The sequence below is a fragment of the Vidua macroura genome, chromosome 9, assembly GCF_024509145.1.
Source record: "Vidua macroura isolate BioBank_ID:100142 chromosome 9, ASM2450914v1, whole genome shotgun sequence".
Classification (NCBI taxonomy): domain Eukaryota; kingdom Metazoa; phylum Chordata; class Aves; order Passeriformes; family Viduidae; genus Vidua; species Vidua macroura.
The window spans coordinates 8,151,448-8,169,236 of record NC_071579.1 but is presented as its reverse complement, the minus strand read 5'-3'; the positions used below and the strand labels follow the sequence as shown (position 1 = coordinate 8,169,236).

The following is a 17,789-nucleotide window of genomic DNA, read 5'->3' as shown; positions in this document are numbered from 1 at the left end:
TGGTTTATTAAATGTATATACCCAGCACTCAGGAAAAGAACACCTGGCTTAGCACAGGCACCCACCTCTCTGCTGGCACAAGCAGCTTGTGGCCACTTGTTATTCCCCTGTGAACACTTTACCTGTTCATGTCTGTTCACAAATGGACTTTCATGGATTCCTTTTCTGCTCGCTAGTGAAGGAGCCATGGAACAGTCCTTGCTCTCTATAGCAAGTAGGTGACAATTTGTGCACTTAGGAATTTGGGTCTAATGGAACTTCTGGGAAGAGCCTGATTCTTTGCAATGGTTATACGCATCACATAGCAATGTAGAACAGTTAATTGGAAAAGTTAATGTACCAAATCTGGCTGTGACTTGGTTTTCCTGCTGACATCATGTTTTTGCATTGATTTTAAAGTGTAAATATTATTTTCATATCCCTCTCTAGGCCTGCACTTCATTGAAGGTCAGTGAATACAAAGCTGACTTATAAGGATGAGTATTTTGTATTGGAAAACACGTAAAACTAGATAAACACAAGGCATAAATCCAAACTAGTTCTGTAAGGAGCTGAGTAACTGTTTCATGCATATCTTCTTATCAGAATATTCAGCATTACAGAAACGTTTGTGCCTCTAAACAACACAAGGGATTTTCTCTCAATTTTCTATTACTATAATAGTAGGGCAAGACTATAAATATTAAATTGTAGTCTCAAAATTGCTCTTCATCAGCATATTTGTATTGATTAAAAAAATGGACATTCCAGCCTTTGACTTACCTGCTCAGGAAATCAAAGGCAGTGAGAGGAAATGAACATTCTCTATTGCCCTCTGCTGCAGGTGCCTTCAGGAGGGGATGGAAGGACTGTCTCTGAGATGTGGCTGCATTTGGATCCCATGATTTATCAGTGGGAAGTATACAGGAAACAAGTAAGTGATGAGTATGTTACAACTATTTTAAAATTGCTTTTCTGCATTTTTTTCGTTTCTGTTGGCCTGGCTTTTTTTGGAAGCATATGAATGCTCTCAAGGTAGGAGGTCTTCACAGTGTGGACTCTTTTTTATTTATCAAAGTTTTTATTGTTATGTGATCAATTAAATCTGAGATGTGGAACCAGTTATAAAACATAAAGAGACTTGGGTAGTCTGTAAGTGTTTGCTCAGCCATTGCCAGGGGGGTTAAATAGGAGCAGATGGTGGTGGGGGTTAGGAGGAACAGTAGGTTCTTCCCAAAAGAATGGGGCATGGAGATTGACTTTATGGATGTAATGGCCCTGAAGAAGTCACAGCAGGATTTCTGGGGGTTGTAGCATAAATAATAATCTCTTGTGCATTACACATACCATATATTTAATAGCCTTTGGAGGAGTTGCATATTTTGTTTGCCAATTTGTCAACTACTTATATTGAAAGAGATTATTCCTCCTGAAGGAAACTTTCTGTGTTTAATCAGATTATAGCACAAAGGTCTTTAGTCCTTTCCAGCATTTGGGAAAAAATACTATTTCCCACTACATTTATATACTTAATTCTCGAGTCTGCATTAGATCCATGGCCTGTTATTTCCTATATATAGCCTATTTATAATCCCAGTTAGAGATATTACAGCTGCTTCAATGCCAAAGCAAAAAAATCAAACACAAGAGTCTTAAATCTTATTTTCTGCCCTTCATGTAAGACAAAAATACAATGTTATTCAAGCTAAGGCAAAAATGTGGGGGAAGTTGAAACAATTCGGGCTGGCTCAGCTGTTTCTAATTTAACCAATAACCTCCTGAAATTCCTCAGAACTGTAGGTTTTGCCTTTTTAAATGGGGAAAACACCAATGGTTTGGAGGTTTGCCATATGCTTGAAATGTTTGAAAGGATAAAAAGGTGACCCAGAATGTTTGTGGGCTGTTTGCTCGGTGTCAGTTCTGGTAAGGCAGGGCAGGCAGCTCCAGACGAGGGAGGGCAGAGCATCAGCAAAGCGCTACAGGCTAAAGATGGAGCTGATGCAGTCGGGGGGGTTTGTGCAATGCAGGCTTTGTTAATGGCTTTAAGCTGAAGCAGGACAGCTTTAAACTAGCTGTTAGGAAACAGTTCTTGGCTGGTGAGGATAGTGGGACACTGGCACAGGTTGCCCAGAGAAGCTGTGGCTACCCCATCCCTGGAAGTGTCCCAAGGCAGGTTGGACGGGCTCGGAGCAAGCTGGGCTAGTGGAAGGTGTCCCTGGGCTAGTGGAAGGTGTCCCTGCCCATGGCAGGGGATGGCACTGGATGGGCTTTAAGATCCCTTCCAACCCAACCTATTTTATCATTCTACGCTTTCAAAAGCAAAGCTTTCAGCCCCAAGACACCAATCCCTGACCAAGAATCTCTGTCACAAAAGTGTAGCTGTGTCCAGCCACACAGGCGTGTTTGCCAGCGCAGTGCGCGGCTCTGCCCTGCCGCTGCGGCGGCTGTGGCTCTGACCCGCCCGGGGGCACTGCCCGGCCTGCGGGTCACGGTGTCCCCGCTGTGCCACCCCCGCTGTGCTCTGTGCTCCCCGGGCAGCCGGGCCGTGTCCCCCGCACACCGCCAGGCGAGCCCGGGGCTCTGCGGGCAAGTCATCGGGGCTTTCGGGATAATTGCTGTAATTAGCGTTGTAAAGACCTCCACCTCGTGGCTGTGCTGAGCAATGAGCCCGCAGCACCAGGCATGGCTGGAATTTAACTTAGCAGTCATGCTGGGCGCTTTGCACGTTTTGCTTACTTCCTTAATCAGCCTTTTGGGAATCTTAAAGCCGTGTGAGAGGAATGTGAGGGATGGTGTTCAAGCGGCGGTGTCCTGGGCTGTCCTTTGACCCGGTCACAGAGTCACAGAGTATCCTGAGTGGGAAGGGACACACAGGGATCATGGATCCAACCCCTGGCCCTGCCCAGGCACCCCAACAATCCCAGCCTGTGCATCCCTGGGAGCGTTGTCCAAACCCTCCTGGAGCTCTGGCAGCCTCGGGGCCGTGCCCATTCCCTGGGGAGCCTGGGCAGTGCCCAGCACCCTCTGGGGAACCTTTCCCTGAGCTCCAGCCTGACCCTGCCCTGACCCAGCCCCAGTCATTCCCTAGGTCCTGTCCCTGGGCACAGAAAACAGAGATTGGAGCTGTCCCTATGCTGTGCCTTGGGAAGAGCTGCAGCCAGCAGCTCTACCCTCAGTATCCTCCAGCTGAACAAGCCAAGTGCCCTCAGTTGCTCCTTGTATGGCTCCTCCAGACCCTTCACCATCTTCATGTCCCTCCTCCAGATTTTTCTCAAGGAAGTTGAAAAGAGAAAGAGGAGGATGCTGTTCGCATTTCTCTGCACACTTTAACCTCTAGCGGACCTTAGGCAGACTCGAGAGACACCAGTCTGGCCTGGCCATGCCCAGGTGCTGTGTGATCCTGTCTCTGCACCCCTTGAGGCACCTCATAATGCAGATCAGGACTGCATCAGGCTGTGGAACAGGTGGCTTTCTGGTTGGGCAAGGGGAAAAGCAGCTGAAATACCTCAGATGGCAGCAAAGAGTTCAGATACAGGCTGGTTTTGTAAATGGCTGTTGGCTGAGAGGAGACACTGAAAACTGCTTGTAGAAACCTTTTGACTAGATATGGCTGGCCAAATTTAGACATTTTAGAATATAACAGAGTATTTCAGTTGGAATGGACCACATCAACCCAACTGCCTGAGCACTTCAGGGCTGACCAGAAATTACAGTGTGTTGTTAAGGGCATTGTCCAAATGTCTTGAACACTGACAGGCCTGGGGCATCCACCAGCTCTCTGGGAAGCCTGTTCCAATGTCTGACTACCTGTTCTGTACAGAAATGCTTCCTAATGTCCAGTCTGAACTGCCCCTGGCACAGCTTTGAACCATTCCCACCCATCTTGACCCTGAATCCCAGGGAGAAGAGCTCAGCACCTCTCTTTGCACATTCCCTCCTCAGGCTGCTCCTCAACCTCCTTCTCTCCAAACCAGACAAGCCCAGAGCCCTCAGCTGCCTTTCCCAGGACCTGCCTTCAGCCCTGTCACCCTCCTCTGGATACATCCTTCCCCAGTGTTGGGGCCAGCCCTGCACATGGGGCTCCAGGTGAGCCCACACTGAGCCCAGCAGGACCATGCCCTTTCTGGATCAGGGCTGTGTGTGATGTCCCCAGGATGGGATTTGCCCTCTGCTCTCTTCTCCCCAGTACTTCAGTGAGAATTTGGCCACCACATGTGACAGAGAGAGCAGCCTGAGGCCGAGGATGATTGAATTCCCACTTCCTTTCCCAACCCTGCTCAGCCCGACCTTCTGACGCAGTGACAGCGGGTCCCAAAGGTGTTGTTCCCAAGAGGGACAAACACTATGGTGCTGCACTAGGCTACCCCTTGTAAGCAGAACTTGTTCTGTCTTTCTCACATCCTGCCCCCAAGGAAATATGAGCTGCTTCTCCAGGACTGTACACAGCTGTGGTTTAAACAATGCTGTTTGATCCTGAAGGTATTCCGCAGAGATTAGAGACCTCTATTTGATCATGAGAGCCGGGGTTCTGCTGAGGTTTGTACTAATCCTCATTTCCCACTTAATAAGGTCTTTGAATATATTCTGAAAAGAGAGTTTTGTTTAACAGTGAAATAAAATTGATCTTTGGAAGTCCCAAGCTACCCATGTCACATGAATATTCTCCATTTGTGTGGTTCTTCCTGCTCTCTAAAAGAAAAACCACAAGCTTCATCAAGACTTTTAAGTGGATGTAACTAGATCAAACCACAACAGATCCTCTTTTTTTTTGCCAGGTTACTTTTAAAAGAATGTGACAAGTCGAAATACTATAATTACTAATATTAATTTAAAATAAACTGTGGACCACTTCTTGATTTTATCCATCCTTCAGCAGGTCAAAGTATTTGTTTCAAAATCACCTAATCACCTTTCTGCCAAATCCAGTGAGAATGTAAACAACTTAGATATTGAACTAATTTTCATTTTTTGTACAGATAACTCATTTTTCTTCCCAATTTCTTTCTCAGTTCTCTGGCAAAATTGCCCTGGTCTGAAGACAGTCAAAGCCCATTCTTAACCCACTATTCCTATTTCAAAGCTCAGGAGAAGAATTCCCAGCGGTTTAATAACTGAGTTGTGCCTTTGGGTTTATGCACACGCTCCTTTGTTCCGGCCCACGAGCTCCAGGAAATGTCTCTGCCCAAGATAGCAAATCTAATCTCTGCCTTTGTTACCATGGCCTGCCACTGGGAGATAAGCTTTCATTGAAAGCAAAGCTGTGACTCTGCTATGGGAGCAATATTTGCTGCCCAGCTTCTGCTTGATTAATAAAAATGAATAATTTAGAGAGCCAGTAATCATTACAGCTGTGTCACTTTGAAATTGGAATAGTGGGTAACAGGTGATTCTGAGCCCAAAAGGGTAACCAAGGGAGGTAGGATGGGGCCCTGAGCAAACTGATCCAGTAAGTGGCATCCCTGCCATGGCAGGCAGTGGAAACAGATGGTCTTTAAGGTCCTTCCAATCCAAACCATTCTGGAATACTATGAAATAACACAAATGCTTATGAAGAGGGCAATTGTTATACCTGAGAGCTCTATACGTCCAAACTCCATTCAATATACCAGCTCTAAGCACTAACCCAAAAGTTACAGTGGTACCACTGCAGTTTCTATCTGATGTCCTGGCCTGAAAGCAAACTCTTACTGCCTGCCTTCTTCTGAAGGCTGTTTTGTTAGTTAAATAGTTAAAAATACAATCCCAGAATGCTTTGGGTTAGAAGGGACCATAAAACCCATCCAATCCCATCCCCTGGCATGGGCAGGGACACTTTCCACTAGCCCAGATTGCTCCAAGCCCCATCCAGCCTGGCCTTGGACACTTCCAGGGATGGGAAGCCACAGCTTCTCTGGGCACCCTGTGCCAGGGCCTCAGCACCCTCACAGGGAAGAGTTTCTTCTGAATATCCCATGTAAACCTACTCTCTTTCAGCTTAAAGCCATTTCCCCTTGTCCTGTCACTCCATGCCCTTGTACAAAGTCTTTCCCCAGCTTTCTTGTATGTCCCTTCTACAGAACAACTGTGGCATCGGTGAAATAAAAGTCCAATGCTTAAAACCAATTTCTGAAATCTTAGAATATTTTATTTTGCAGGGGATTGTAAACCTTCTGCTTCCACATGTTTTTTTGTTTATTTTAATTGAAGACCCTCAAGAACAGTCCCTTTGTTGAGGCCATCTACAATACAGCTTCTAAAATACATTTAGGACATTGCCTACTACTACTTATTTATCTGCAAAGAAGGTCCACCCCCTGCTTCTCGGGTTCCTGAGCCTGTGCTGGAAAAGTCACGCTGAGCATCATAGAGTGGCATTACCAGAAAAGGTTAGTTGGATGCTGAATATTGCAGTTCAGCTGTATGTTCTCCCTGTTTTGAGGAATGGATTTAGAAGTACTTTAACCAGAACAAAAAAATACAACAATAAAAACTCTGTAAATGCAAGCAAAAGAAACTAAATGACTGTAACAAGCATTCCAAGAAGTCTGCAGAAATGCTTTGATCACAAGAACATACCCAAACCCTGCAATACTGGCACTGGTGTTATTAAGCAAGAATGCATTTTATCTTGGCATTCAAGAAGTGTAACAGAGATAATATGATGCATTACCTTCCTGTAAATTATTTTATTGTATACACAGAAGTTAATATTTTAAGTTGTTAAAATGTGAGTATCTTAAAAATCTTCACAGCAGCTCAGGAAAGCTGGGCAAAGACAATATGTGTCCTTGAGATGTTCTGTAGCTGACATACATGGAAAGAGCACTTGCCCATACCTTCTGCTTATCTACAAGCCATGGAAAGGAGAGGTCTCTCTATATTATAGTGACTGGATTCTAAGACTCATGAAAATTAGTTTATTAATTATGTTACATGTTAATTACTGGGCACAGACAGGGGTAAAAAGGAGTCATGCAGAACTTTGCCAGAAGACCCATGGGTTTCAGCAGCATCCCTGCTAATCTAGGCCCTGCATTTTTGGAATTATTATACATGCCAATATACATGGCACCCTAATGAGTGGATTCAGAAAATCTCCCAATTGAAATGAAGTACACAGGCAGGAGAAATGGGAAAGTTGATCTGGCTTCCTGTGTCTGGAGTGTGGCCTCTCATACTGAAGGAGCAGCTTATTCTGGGTCTGAACACATTGCCTGGTCAAACAGGAATGGTCTGATCCAGAGATAGCTGGAAAGGAAGTGAAGGAGCCTGTTCACCTCTTCAGGCCAGGAATGTGTTATTGTTTGTATTTAACTGGAATCAACATTATTTATGACAGCTTTCAGCATAACAGACAACCTTTTTCTTTCAGACTCTCAGACCCAGGAGCCTGAAGGCAGGAGGTAAATCTATCCAGAACTGAAGCATTGAAATAGTAATTTGTCTTTTTAAGCATAGCTGTGATCATTCCTTACAGGAGCTGTCCCTGTGCATAGGCCAGCCTCTGCAGTTGCAGAAACAATTAGTTTTCCCAGCTCAGCTTATGTCATTTATTCATGATGTGAATTTACCAAGATTCACTGTGGTGCTTCAGAAAGGGCTTGGCATCAAGTTACATGAAGTGAATCTGCTGCTCATTCTTTTGGAGCAGAGACAAACCACAGGCAGTGACCAGAGCATCACTCGATGCTCCACTGCGCTGGAGCAGAATGGGCTTGCTTGTCTCACATGCCACTGTGGCTTGGCTCCAAACCAAATTTCTCTCTTGCAAGTCAGACTTTGTAAGAGAAGTTCAGCCTGTCACAAGGCACTGGCAAAGCTCACTTAAGACTGAGGTCTTAGAGTAGTGACAGTAACCACTGCTGTGCTCAGACCGAGGGATTTGGTGACCAGGGGAACGACCTCTGCTGCTTATAGCTGGCTTTAGTCCCACACTGCTGCATCAACCTCCTGAGATCCATTCAGGACCTCATTTGGCACCCACTAAAGCTGCAGACCAGCGGGTTGGCTTTGCTACGTGTTATAAGGTAAAGCTGAAGAGCCTGCCAGGGCTGTGCAGACCGGCTGCAGCCGTAGCTATGGGTATTTTTGCAAATAATTAGATGTTCTCAAGTCTCAGAAAATGAGTTTGAAATCCTGGCAGCATAGACCTGTGGTTCCTGGTCTCCAGTTTGCATAGCTGCAAGCCTGGGTGTTGCCACCAGCACCAGGCTCAGAACATCAGCACCTCACCCAGCCCCATGTCAGAGCCCTGCTCTGTGCTGGGTTCACTATCTGTGACCAAAGAGCCACCACAATCGAAACAGTGTCCGTTCACCCGTGCTGACTCAGGAGCCTGGTCCCAAGTAGTGCCAGGGGACATTCAGACTGGATATTAGGAAAAATTTGTAAAGAGTGGTGAAGCACTGTCACAGGCTGCCCAGGGCAGTGCTGGAGTCACCGTTCCTGCAGGTGTTCAAAAACTGAGCAGACGTAGCGCTTCATGATATGTTTATTGGGCACGGTGGGATTTGGTAGAAAGTTGGACTTGATGGTCTTGGAGGTCTTTTCCAACCTTCATGATTCTGTGATTCCTTCCATCTTTGATGCAGAGCTCCTGATACTGCTGGTTCCTGCTTTAGGCACCATTTGGCTCCCTGCATTGTGCTTTGCAAAACCACTGCAGAGAAGGGTACAGATGGTCTTGTCTGGGGCAGTGAGTGCTCTTGGAAATGCCTGCGTTCTTTTGGTGGAAAGCCAACAAAATCACCTCAGAGCAGACTTTTTATCTGGAAAATTTCAAACCAGACCATGAATCTAACAAAACAATAACGCCCCAAAAGCAGGTTTGGAATGGAAACTGCCAGGTAAACCTGATGCCAAATGACAAATTAGCCATTTCTGTCTCTCGTGTGTGTGTGCATTAACAACTATGTTTTGTAAGAGGAAACCTTTTTTATCACCCTTTCCTATGAAAGGCTTTTTATTCTTATTATGATTAAAGGCTCAAGCTCACTCTTATTTAACTCATCTCTTTAATCCTAGAGAATGCTATGCCTGACAGAAGGCTCACATTTCACAGCAGAAAGAGAAACAGACAATAATGAAAGAATTTATATGCAAAACATTCCAAGTTTTAAGAATACCTCTGTTATGCCAAGAAGAGTGTGACTGTGGAGAATACAATCCATATTGGTAGTAAAACTAGCTCTCCACTACCTAGAGGTCTTGGAAAGTTATCCTTGTTAACTACTGGGGAGGTGCTAACTTACAGTCTGGCAGGATTTTAAAGAATGCTTTGGTCTTTATGGGCTTAAATGTAAAAACTGAAACTGCAGACAAAAAAAAAAAGACTCAAAAATTATGAACTCATAAATTGGGTGAACTTGGTTTCTTCAAATGCTGGGAAAACACATCTCACATGCCTGAAGATATTTAGTGCTCTGTGGCTGAAGAAATCTAAAGCAGGATTTTTAATAATGTGAGAAATATTTAAATTAGCCAGGTTGACACACACACACACAAAAATATAATATTGAGATTGGAACTGTGAGCTAACACTTTCATGCCAGTGAGGATAGGTGGGGAGACAAGTGCCAAGCAATTTTCATCAGAGTCTCAGCCTGTCCAGACAGGTGCCTGGAACCTGGACTTATGTTTGGTTTAAAACAAAATACTTTTCTGACAGGCTTAAAAGGAGCAAAACTACAACTCTGGAGAACTAAATATTTATTTTCTTTTTTACTATGCAAGTGGCACAAACACCAAACTCATTCCCCTTCCTGGCAGGGTTCAAGGCCAGGTTGGACAGGGCTTGGAGCAACCTGGGCTAGCGGAAGGTGTCCCTGCCCATGGCAGGGGCTGAAATGGAATGGGCTTTAAGATCCCTTCCAACCCAAACCTTTCTAGGATTCTATGGTTTGTTGTTCCATGAAGTAGTTTTATTTCATGATTTATGATCAAGGATGTCTGGATCTCTCTCACTGTAGCTTTATCAGAACACACCCACAGGACAGCTCTATCTAATTTCTGTCATGGGGTGTTGATTTGATGCTGAACCCTAACTCCTCCTGAGAATTTAAAACTAGAAGAGTTCATTCCAAGGCATGAGGTGCAGTAATTAAGCTCATCTGTCAACTGCATTCCAGAAGATAGCTCTGGGTATGAGAGGAATGGGATGCTTTGTGATTTTATCTATGGTTTGAGTGTCTGTCATTGACTCCCAAACAAGTTTTTGTCTGTAGAGCCAAAGTGGCAAAGCAGCTGCCCTTTGTAACAGGATTATGACACTCGAAGTAATTTCCTCTTCTTTCAGAACCTATTCTGGCTGTCAGCCAGGAAATATTGCTGCTTGCCTGACAGATAAGGGATTGCAGAGCTATGTTCTGGACTAATTCTGTTAGCACTGCATCATACATCTAACCTCAGGTGCTTCTGCAGTGTGTATGACTTGCTTTAGTAATAAAATAATTGAGAATAGTTCTGTATATCCAAAGTTGCTGTTATGTGTTATAGACTGTCATGTGATGAAACTTTTGTAGATTTTTCTGAATATCAAAGTTCATTTTAATTAATTTAGAACTATGTAGGAGACAACAGAAAGGTATTAAATGCTAGATTTTCTCTGGTCAAATTATTAAACAAATTTATCATTGGACTAGTTTTGAAAAAATATATACTTTAAGTAAATACCCCCCCCCAATGTAAAAAGTACTCTTGTTTTTTGAAATCTTCTATCACTAGAATCTCTCTGTGCAACTTAATCTACTTTCCAGAAAACCTTCCTGTAGAAAAGACTTGTGCAAATATGATGTACAAAACATTTGGGCATAGGGATAGGTCTGTGTGTATCTGTGATGTTTGCTGCTATTTTAAGGTTGTTTTCAATCTCACGTGTGAAAAGTAATTTCATTTTATATTCTCTAACTTTATTAAAAATAAGGCTAAAAATCCATCCTTTCTCTAATCCCTTCTCACAACATTTCGTTGTGAGGTACCAGCAGAGGGAGATCATGTTCTTGTTCTTCCTTTTGCTTTCCTAACGCAGCCCGGTTGCCTAATTGTCAATGTATTGATAACCCTGCCATGGCCAATAGAATATGTTGAAATTCTCCAGAATACAATCCTTGCCAAGGGAAAAATTTTAACATACCTTTAAAAATTATTTTTAAAAAAATTCCTATATGCCACAGGCAATTATTCCTGGTAATTGATGAAAGAAGTGACTGTGTAGTAATTTTATCTGTTTCCATAGAATCATGGAATTGTTTAGGTTGGAAAAAAGCCATCCAAGACCATTGAGTCCAGCCATTCCCCACTGACCCAAGTGCCACATCCTCACATTACTTGAATACCTCCAGGGATGAGGAGTCCACCACTGCCCTGGGCAATCTGTTCCAAGGTCTGAACACTCTTTCCATGAATAAATTTTCCCAGAAATCTCCATTCTAAATCTCCCCTGGTGCATCTTGAGGCCATTTCCTCTCATCCTTGTTTTTTTACATCTATACATCTAGTTTTCTATAAATATAATTTGATGTAAAGTTCATGTGTGCAATTTAATGCATATACATGGGGATTTCTTGGAAAAATCAAACAGGAGATCTCCATGGACTGGAAAAGGAGCTCCAGGTGTTTTGGGTGGATGTGGACACCCATGGTCAGTGGAGATGCTCATATTTTAGGGGCAATGAACCCCACACTACCTCATGCACTGTGTTTACAGAACCACAGGTAAGGTTTGCATGATGACATGGCTGTGGGTAAAAATAGCTTGGAATGATGGATAATTAGCATGAATTCCCCATGTGCAGAATTAAAAAAATTGATGTACTTTATTTACTTATCTTCATGGAGCTGATCTTGAAAGATGACTTTAATGGCGTGGTTCTTCTGTTGCTTTCAGTGTGTGATAATGTTCCCAGTGTTTTAATAAAGAAATACATTACTTTTCTCATTAAATATTTAATATATTGAAATCTACATCTGTCAGTTTATCTTCGTTTTTGTTTTTCCAAGTAAGCATCAGAGCAGGTCCTAACTTGGTCCTGATCTTGCTCCATAATTGTATTAATGAAGGCAGCAAGTCTGCTTCTGAGCCAGAAACAAAACTTTTGACCCCTGACTTCTATGTCATGATCACAGGATGGCCTGTTTTATAAAACAAATGTTTTATAACCAAAAGCAAAGTGATTTCATCTTGCAGATGAGAGATGATTCAGTGCTACAGCGGGGTGAAATGGTCTCTTGGCTCAGACACAGCGTTTGTTAAACAAACTACTCCAGTTGCTACAGCTACTTAGGCCTGAGTCTCACTCTTATTCACTGGGATGTGAGTGTTTGAAATGTGTTGAACTGTGAATCAAACTAACATTTGTATTTAAGCAAACTTCTGTGGAGCAGAAAGAAGATTCAAAATGGCAGAAGTGTCTCTGCAGGACTTCTAAATTCTTCACAATGTAGAACACACAACATGCTAAAATATCTCATTTTTACAACTTTTACATGAAAAACTGCCTGTCATCAGAAATGTTTGTAGAACAGAGGGAATTGCTACCATTCACCTGTCTGCTCTGATTCTGCTGTAAAGCATTAATTGGCAAAGCCATGAAATATTAGAGCAGACTGAGTTTAAAAAGGAAGCAGGAACCATAAAACACAGGAAGGCCAGAATTCAGCCAGACACTATAGGTGTGAACATTTCAAAACAGATTTCAGTTCCCAGCTTATCTCTTTATAGCTGTAGGGTAGGAGCAGGGAACGTAGCCTAGTAGCTTAGTTTCAGATTCAAACCTTTTGGGAAAGTGGAGATCAGAAATTTGCAGTTCTTCAGCATCTGGACTATGTAATAAAAACATTCATTCCTGCACAGATGCTAGAATCCAAGGGTTTGTTTCCTTAACTAGAGCAGGTTGTTTCTAGTCATGTGGATTCTGAAGAAAACTCACAATGTATTACCCTTCTGAGGAGTCAGAAGGCGTAAGTACAACAAAAGTTACATACATCCCATTTTTATATTAAATCACAGTTTTTGTATTGTTGGCAAAGATAAGGTACCTCACAGGAAGCTGTGAATCCTCTGTGACTGAAAGGCCTTGAGATTGTTCAGTATAGAGGCTCTCTGCTTCTGTCTGCAGGACAGCTTTTTACCATCTCCAGTGAAATGCCTTGGCCACAGAGCGGAGAGATGAGTACTAAAAACACACTGTCCACGTGTGACAGCAGCTGTACAGCTGAAAACCAAAGGGCACAGGCTGGAAAAGGGTCAGGGGTTATTTGATCCCTTCAGAGTCTGAACCCTCATCATATAATGGCATTCACATTTCAAAATCTCCCCCAGAAGCTGTGCAGGTCTTTTCATGGTCTCTGAAGATGAATATGAAGATTATAACAATATAACCACAGATTAATCTATCAGCTCTTTCTCTTTTCTGCACCTTGCTTATCTTTCCTTGCAGATCTCTAAGCAGCAGCTCCAGTGAGCTGCATTACCTGCTTTCAGGCTCCTGAGAGCCTACCTGCTAATTCCTGTTGTAACATTCCTGTCCTGGGATGGCACTTTAACCCTGCCCTTGCCAAAAGCAGCATAGGTTCTGCCTGCATGCAACAATTTGAGACAAAAAGGTTATTTTTAGTTTTAGAGCAGTGAATTTGCAACTCTCATATGCAGGACCAGAGTGTCTGAATATATAAAGTACAAAGACAGGACTAAAGGTTGGCAAAGAAAATACGGTCAGCAAACTGGAGAGATCTCACTCTACAATCCACACACTTCTCACAGGGAGAGCCAAAGCCACCTGCCCAAAACAAACAGCAACCATTCCCTCCTTTTCCACAATTAATCAAGTTAAAACAACACCCCCCAGAAAACAAAACAAAACAAAACAAAAAAACACAAAACAAAACAAAACAAAACAAAAAAACAAAAAAACAAAAAAAAACAAAAAAAAAAAAAAAAAAAAAAAAGGAGGAATGGGACTTTTAGGAGGAGTTGGAATAAAAGCTTTAAATGCATAAATGCATAAAAAGCTTTATGGAGTTCCAGAGGAAACAAAATATTGTCAAATGTCTGTGACAAGGCGGCCCAGAGTATCTGGGATACGTGCAGAACTTGCTGGCCAGGAGAGAGGTGTCGTGAGAAAGAGCTCTGGTGGATGCAGCCTGCTGCGAGTGGTCCATGGGATCCCAGGAGGAGCATCTGTTTTGGGACCAGCAGTTGCTCTGTAATTAGAGAGCAGCATCAGCTTTAAAAACAATCATTTTGATGTTCTCCTTCAGATGGAAACTTGGGTTTTTGAAGAGGAGTCTTGTTTATTATAAATGAGGATGAAACACTCTGCTCTTTCCTCATTAGCAGTAGCTTTCCTCACTGGACAGTAACTATTTTTAGCTGCAAATTACAAAATGGAGCAGATTCAGACAGAAGCACAAAGGGTGAAAAGTATTTCCTTCCCAATCTTCTAAGCTAGTATACAAATTTTATTCATTTTAACTGAGATGAGCTAGAAAAAGGATTTAAACAACTTAATTCTTTACTCCACCTCAACTAATACTTTACAACAGTCCAGGATATATACATAGGGAAAGACTCATGGACTGTTTGGTTGGAAGGGACCTCTAAAGGCCAGCTGGCCCACCCTTTGCCCACACTTGGTGTGACAGTACAGGAGTGTGGTGGCGAGGGTTGACATTATTAAGACCACATCTGTTGGATTCTTCCATGCTACCAAGTTGCATAAAGAAAATGCTATTTTCCAGCCCCAAAACAGGCACAAAAAGATGATCAAGGTGAAGTTAGAAACGCTCAGAATTAGGAAGTGTGAATACAACTGAAATACCTGTGCACACGAAGGAGACTCCAGTGGACCTCATGAGGGTGGCAGAGCCAGGGCTGCTCCCTCTGGGGTACCCCGAGCCCGCTCCCCTGGCTGCCCTGCCCACAGCCCCCCACCCTGGCAATCCCCAGGTGTTCCTGCCACGGAGCGCTCCCACACTGCCATGGCCTGACCTCAGAGTGCCTGTGCTTCGCTCTCATTCTGGCATCATGTCAAAACCTGACTGGAGAGCATGTCAGAAGGAATACAGGGATTTTTTTTTTTTCAGTAGATGAATCTTTGGCAAACTGTGAAAACCATTTCATTGAAGAAGAAAAAAAAGTTATTCCTCTTGCTACAGGACTTTCTGCAAATTTCAAAGGCCTGCTGTGAATAATAGTGTCAGAGCTTCCAAGCTGCAAGGCTATTTTATAGTGGAAAGTGTGAGGCAACCAAAATAAGTATCAGTTTCCACTGTTACAAAATAAAGATTTTGCTGTATGTGGTACCTTAAAAGCCATGTTCAGAGATGTGTTTTTTGGGACACAGAAGTAGGTATAACCCCAGAGGGTTATTTTTTTGTATACTTATTGGGTTTGTTTCTTGTTCACAGCAAATTGGAAAATAATTCAAGACAGAAAGAAAATGATGGCTTTCTTTATGATGCAAAACATAACAGGAATTTGTCTTCCTAAAGGACTGAAGGCAAACCTTAAATCCAAATGCTGCCAGTTCTTGGGATGTTCGAAATACGTATTCCCATTTAATGGCGTGAGTGCATCTCTCCTTACACAATTTGTGAGTATTTTTGACAAACCTGGTCCTAGTTTTCTGCTAGCAGAGTTACAGATGAGACAAGTTTTCCATGGTTTGGGGTTTTATTGCGAATGCTTCGCACAGCTCTGGTTATGTGCTCCCTTCTCATGACATCAGTGCTGAAGGGGAGAAAGAATGTAAACATCTGCTTTTTATAATTCAATTCCAGGCTTATAACTTGATTAGGATAAGCAATGTTTCTACATGATTTATTTTCCAGTCACAACAATGCGCAGTTTTAGCAGCAGTTTGAAGATTAGTAAAATAAGGATGGAAACTAATGAGGTAAATCTTGCTTCACAGTCTACCTTTCTGAGCTGCACTGAACCTTGTGCAAAGGCTGGGGATTTCCCTCCCACTTGGTTTTTAAAATGATGTCCCGTTACTCCCCACAGTGCAGGACGCAGCCCATGGAAAGGAAGCTTACACAGCAGCACTGAGGTGAGCTGGAGCAAAGGGAATTTGGCTCGTGACTCTCTACGGAGCCCTTCTGTGTGGCATTGGGTCAGGACTGAGTTTTCCAAAGATGCCTGCTGGGACATTGCTGCATCCCTAACAACTGAGGCCTGAAATATAAAACCTCTAATCTCTTCCATCGCCTGAGCAGGGTTAAAACTCCACTCTGGTTGCTCCCCTTCCTTTGTTTTCCAGGCTTTTTCTTGCACCAGGAACTAACAGTGGCTGGAACCATGGTCCTGGTCACAGTCTGGAGTCTTTCCTACTCCCTTTAAACTATTAAATTTAAGGATATGCTCATGGCACTAAGGAGGGCTTCAGTAGTAGTTGGGGACATGTAACTGAAGCCAAGGGACAGCCAGGGCAGTAGTGCATGTCAGTGTTTTCAGTCTTGTATCACATTTCCAATAATAAAACAATAAAAATCACAGCATCTCAGAATGGTTTGGGTTAGAGGAGACCATAGAGCCCATCCAGTCCCACCCTCTGCCATGGGCAGGGACACTTCTCACTGTCCCAGGGTGCTCCAAGCCCCATCCAGCCTGGCCTTGGACACTGCCAGGGATCCAGGGGCAGCCACAGCTTCTCTGGGCACCCTGTGCCAGGGCCTGCCCACCCTCACAGGGAACAATTCCTTCCCAAAATCCCATCTAACCCCGCTCTTCTGGGACGAGCCGGCACCGCCACCCTCACCTACGGCAGGTGGGACACAGACCCCGGGCCGTGAGGGACAGGTCCTGCTGGGGCTGGCTGGGGCGGGGGAACCCAGGTGAGAGAAGGACCGCGGGGTGAGGGCGGAGACCCAGAGGTGAGGGATGGAAGCCCGGAGTGAGGGCGGGACCCCAGGTGAGGACGGCACCCCAAGGTGAGGGAAGGAATCCGGGGGTGATGGAGGGACCCCCAAATGAGGGCGGGATCCCGGCGTAAGAACGGCGACCTCGAGGTGAGGGAGTGACCCCCAGGTGAGGGAGTGACCCCCAGGTGAGGGAGTGACCCCCAGGTGAGGGCGGGATCCCGAGGAGGGGGGCGGGACCCCGGCGTAAGGTCGGCGACCCCGAAGTGAGAGAGGGACCCCCAGGTAAGGGCGGGACCCCGGGGGTGATGGAGGGACCCCTGGTGAGGGCGGAAACCCTAAAGTAAGGACGGTGACCCCGAAGTGAAGGGGAGACCCCAGGTGAGGGCAGGGGCCGCAGCGGGCCACGGGAGGCGGGACCGGGGCGGGCGCCGCCTCAATCCGCAGCCGGTGCTCCCCGGGCGGCAGCCGCAGCTCCATCCCCGGCCCCGGCTGGCAGCAGGAGCCCCGCGGCACGGCCGGGGCTCAGCCCTGTCCCTCGGGGCGGCGCTGCCCCAGCCCTGCCCGGTAGCGAAGGCGGAGCGGGGCTGCAGCCACGCGCAGACAAAAGCGGCGGCGCTTCCTGCGCCGCGCCGGAGGGGAGCGGGCGGTGGGCGACGGGGTCCGCTCTCCGCTCTCCCCGCTCGGTCTTCGCTCCCCTCGGCCTGTTCCCGCTCAGTCCCGGCTTATCCCCGCGCTCTCCCGGGTCCATCTCGGATCCATCCCCGCGCTCTCCCGGGTCTGTCCCGGTTTATCCCCGCGCTCTCCCGGGTCCGTCTCGGATCCATCCCCGCGCTCTCCCGGGTCCGTCCCGGTCTGTCCCCGCGCTCTCCGCGGTCCGTCCCGGTCTGTCCCCGCGCTCTCCGCGGTGTGTCTCCGTTCCCCTGTCCCGCGTGCCCCCAGTGCCCTGCCCGGCCGCCGCGGGTGCCGGCGCG

At 45.3% G+C, this 17,789-nt stretch overlaps 1 long non-coding RNA gene across 1 annotated transcript in view; it reads left to right on the top strand.

The window, feature by feature from the left end:
• Window positions 1–6,338, top strand: part of LOC128811435 (uncharacterized) — a 47,169-nt gene extending 40,831 nt beyond the window's left edge. The window contains exons 3-4 of the long non-coding RNA XR_008438347.1: window positions 824–913; window positions 6,166–6,338. This is a non-coding gene — a long non-coding RNA (uncharacterized LOC128811435). The remainder of the gene's footprint in view (window positions 1–823; window positions 914–6,165) is intronic.
• The last annotated feature ends 11,451 nt before the right edge of the window (window positions 6,339–17,789 follow it).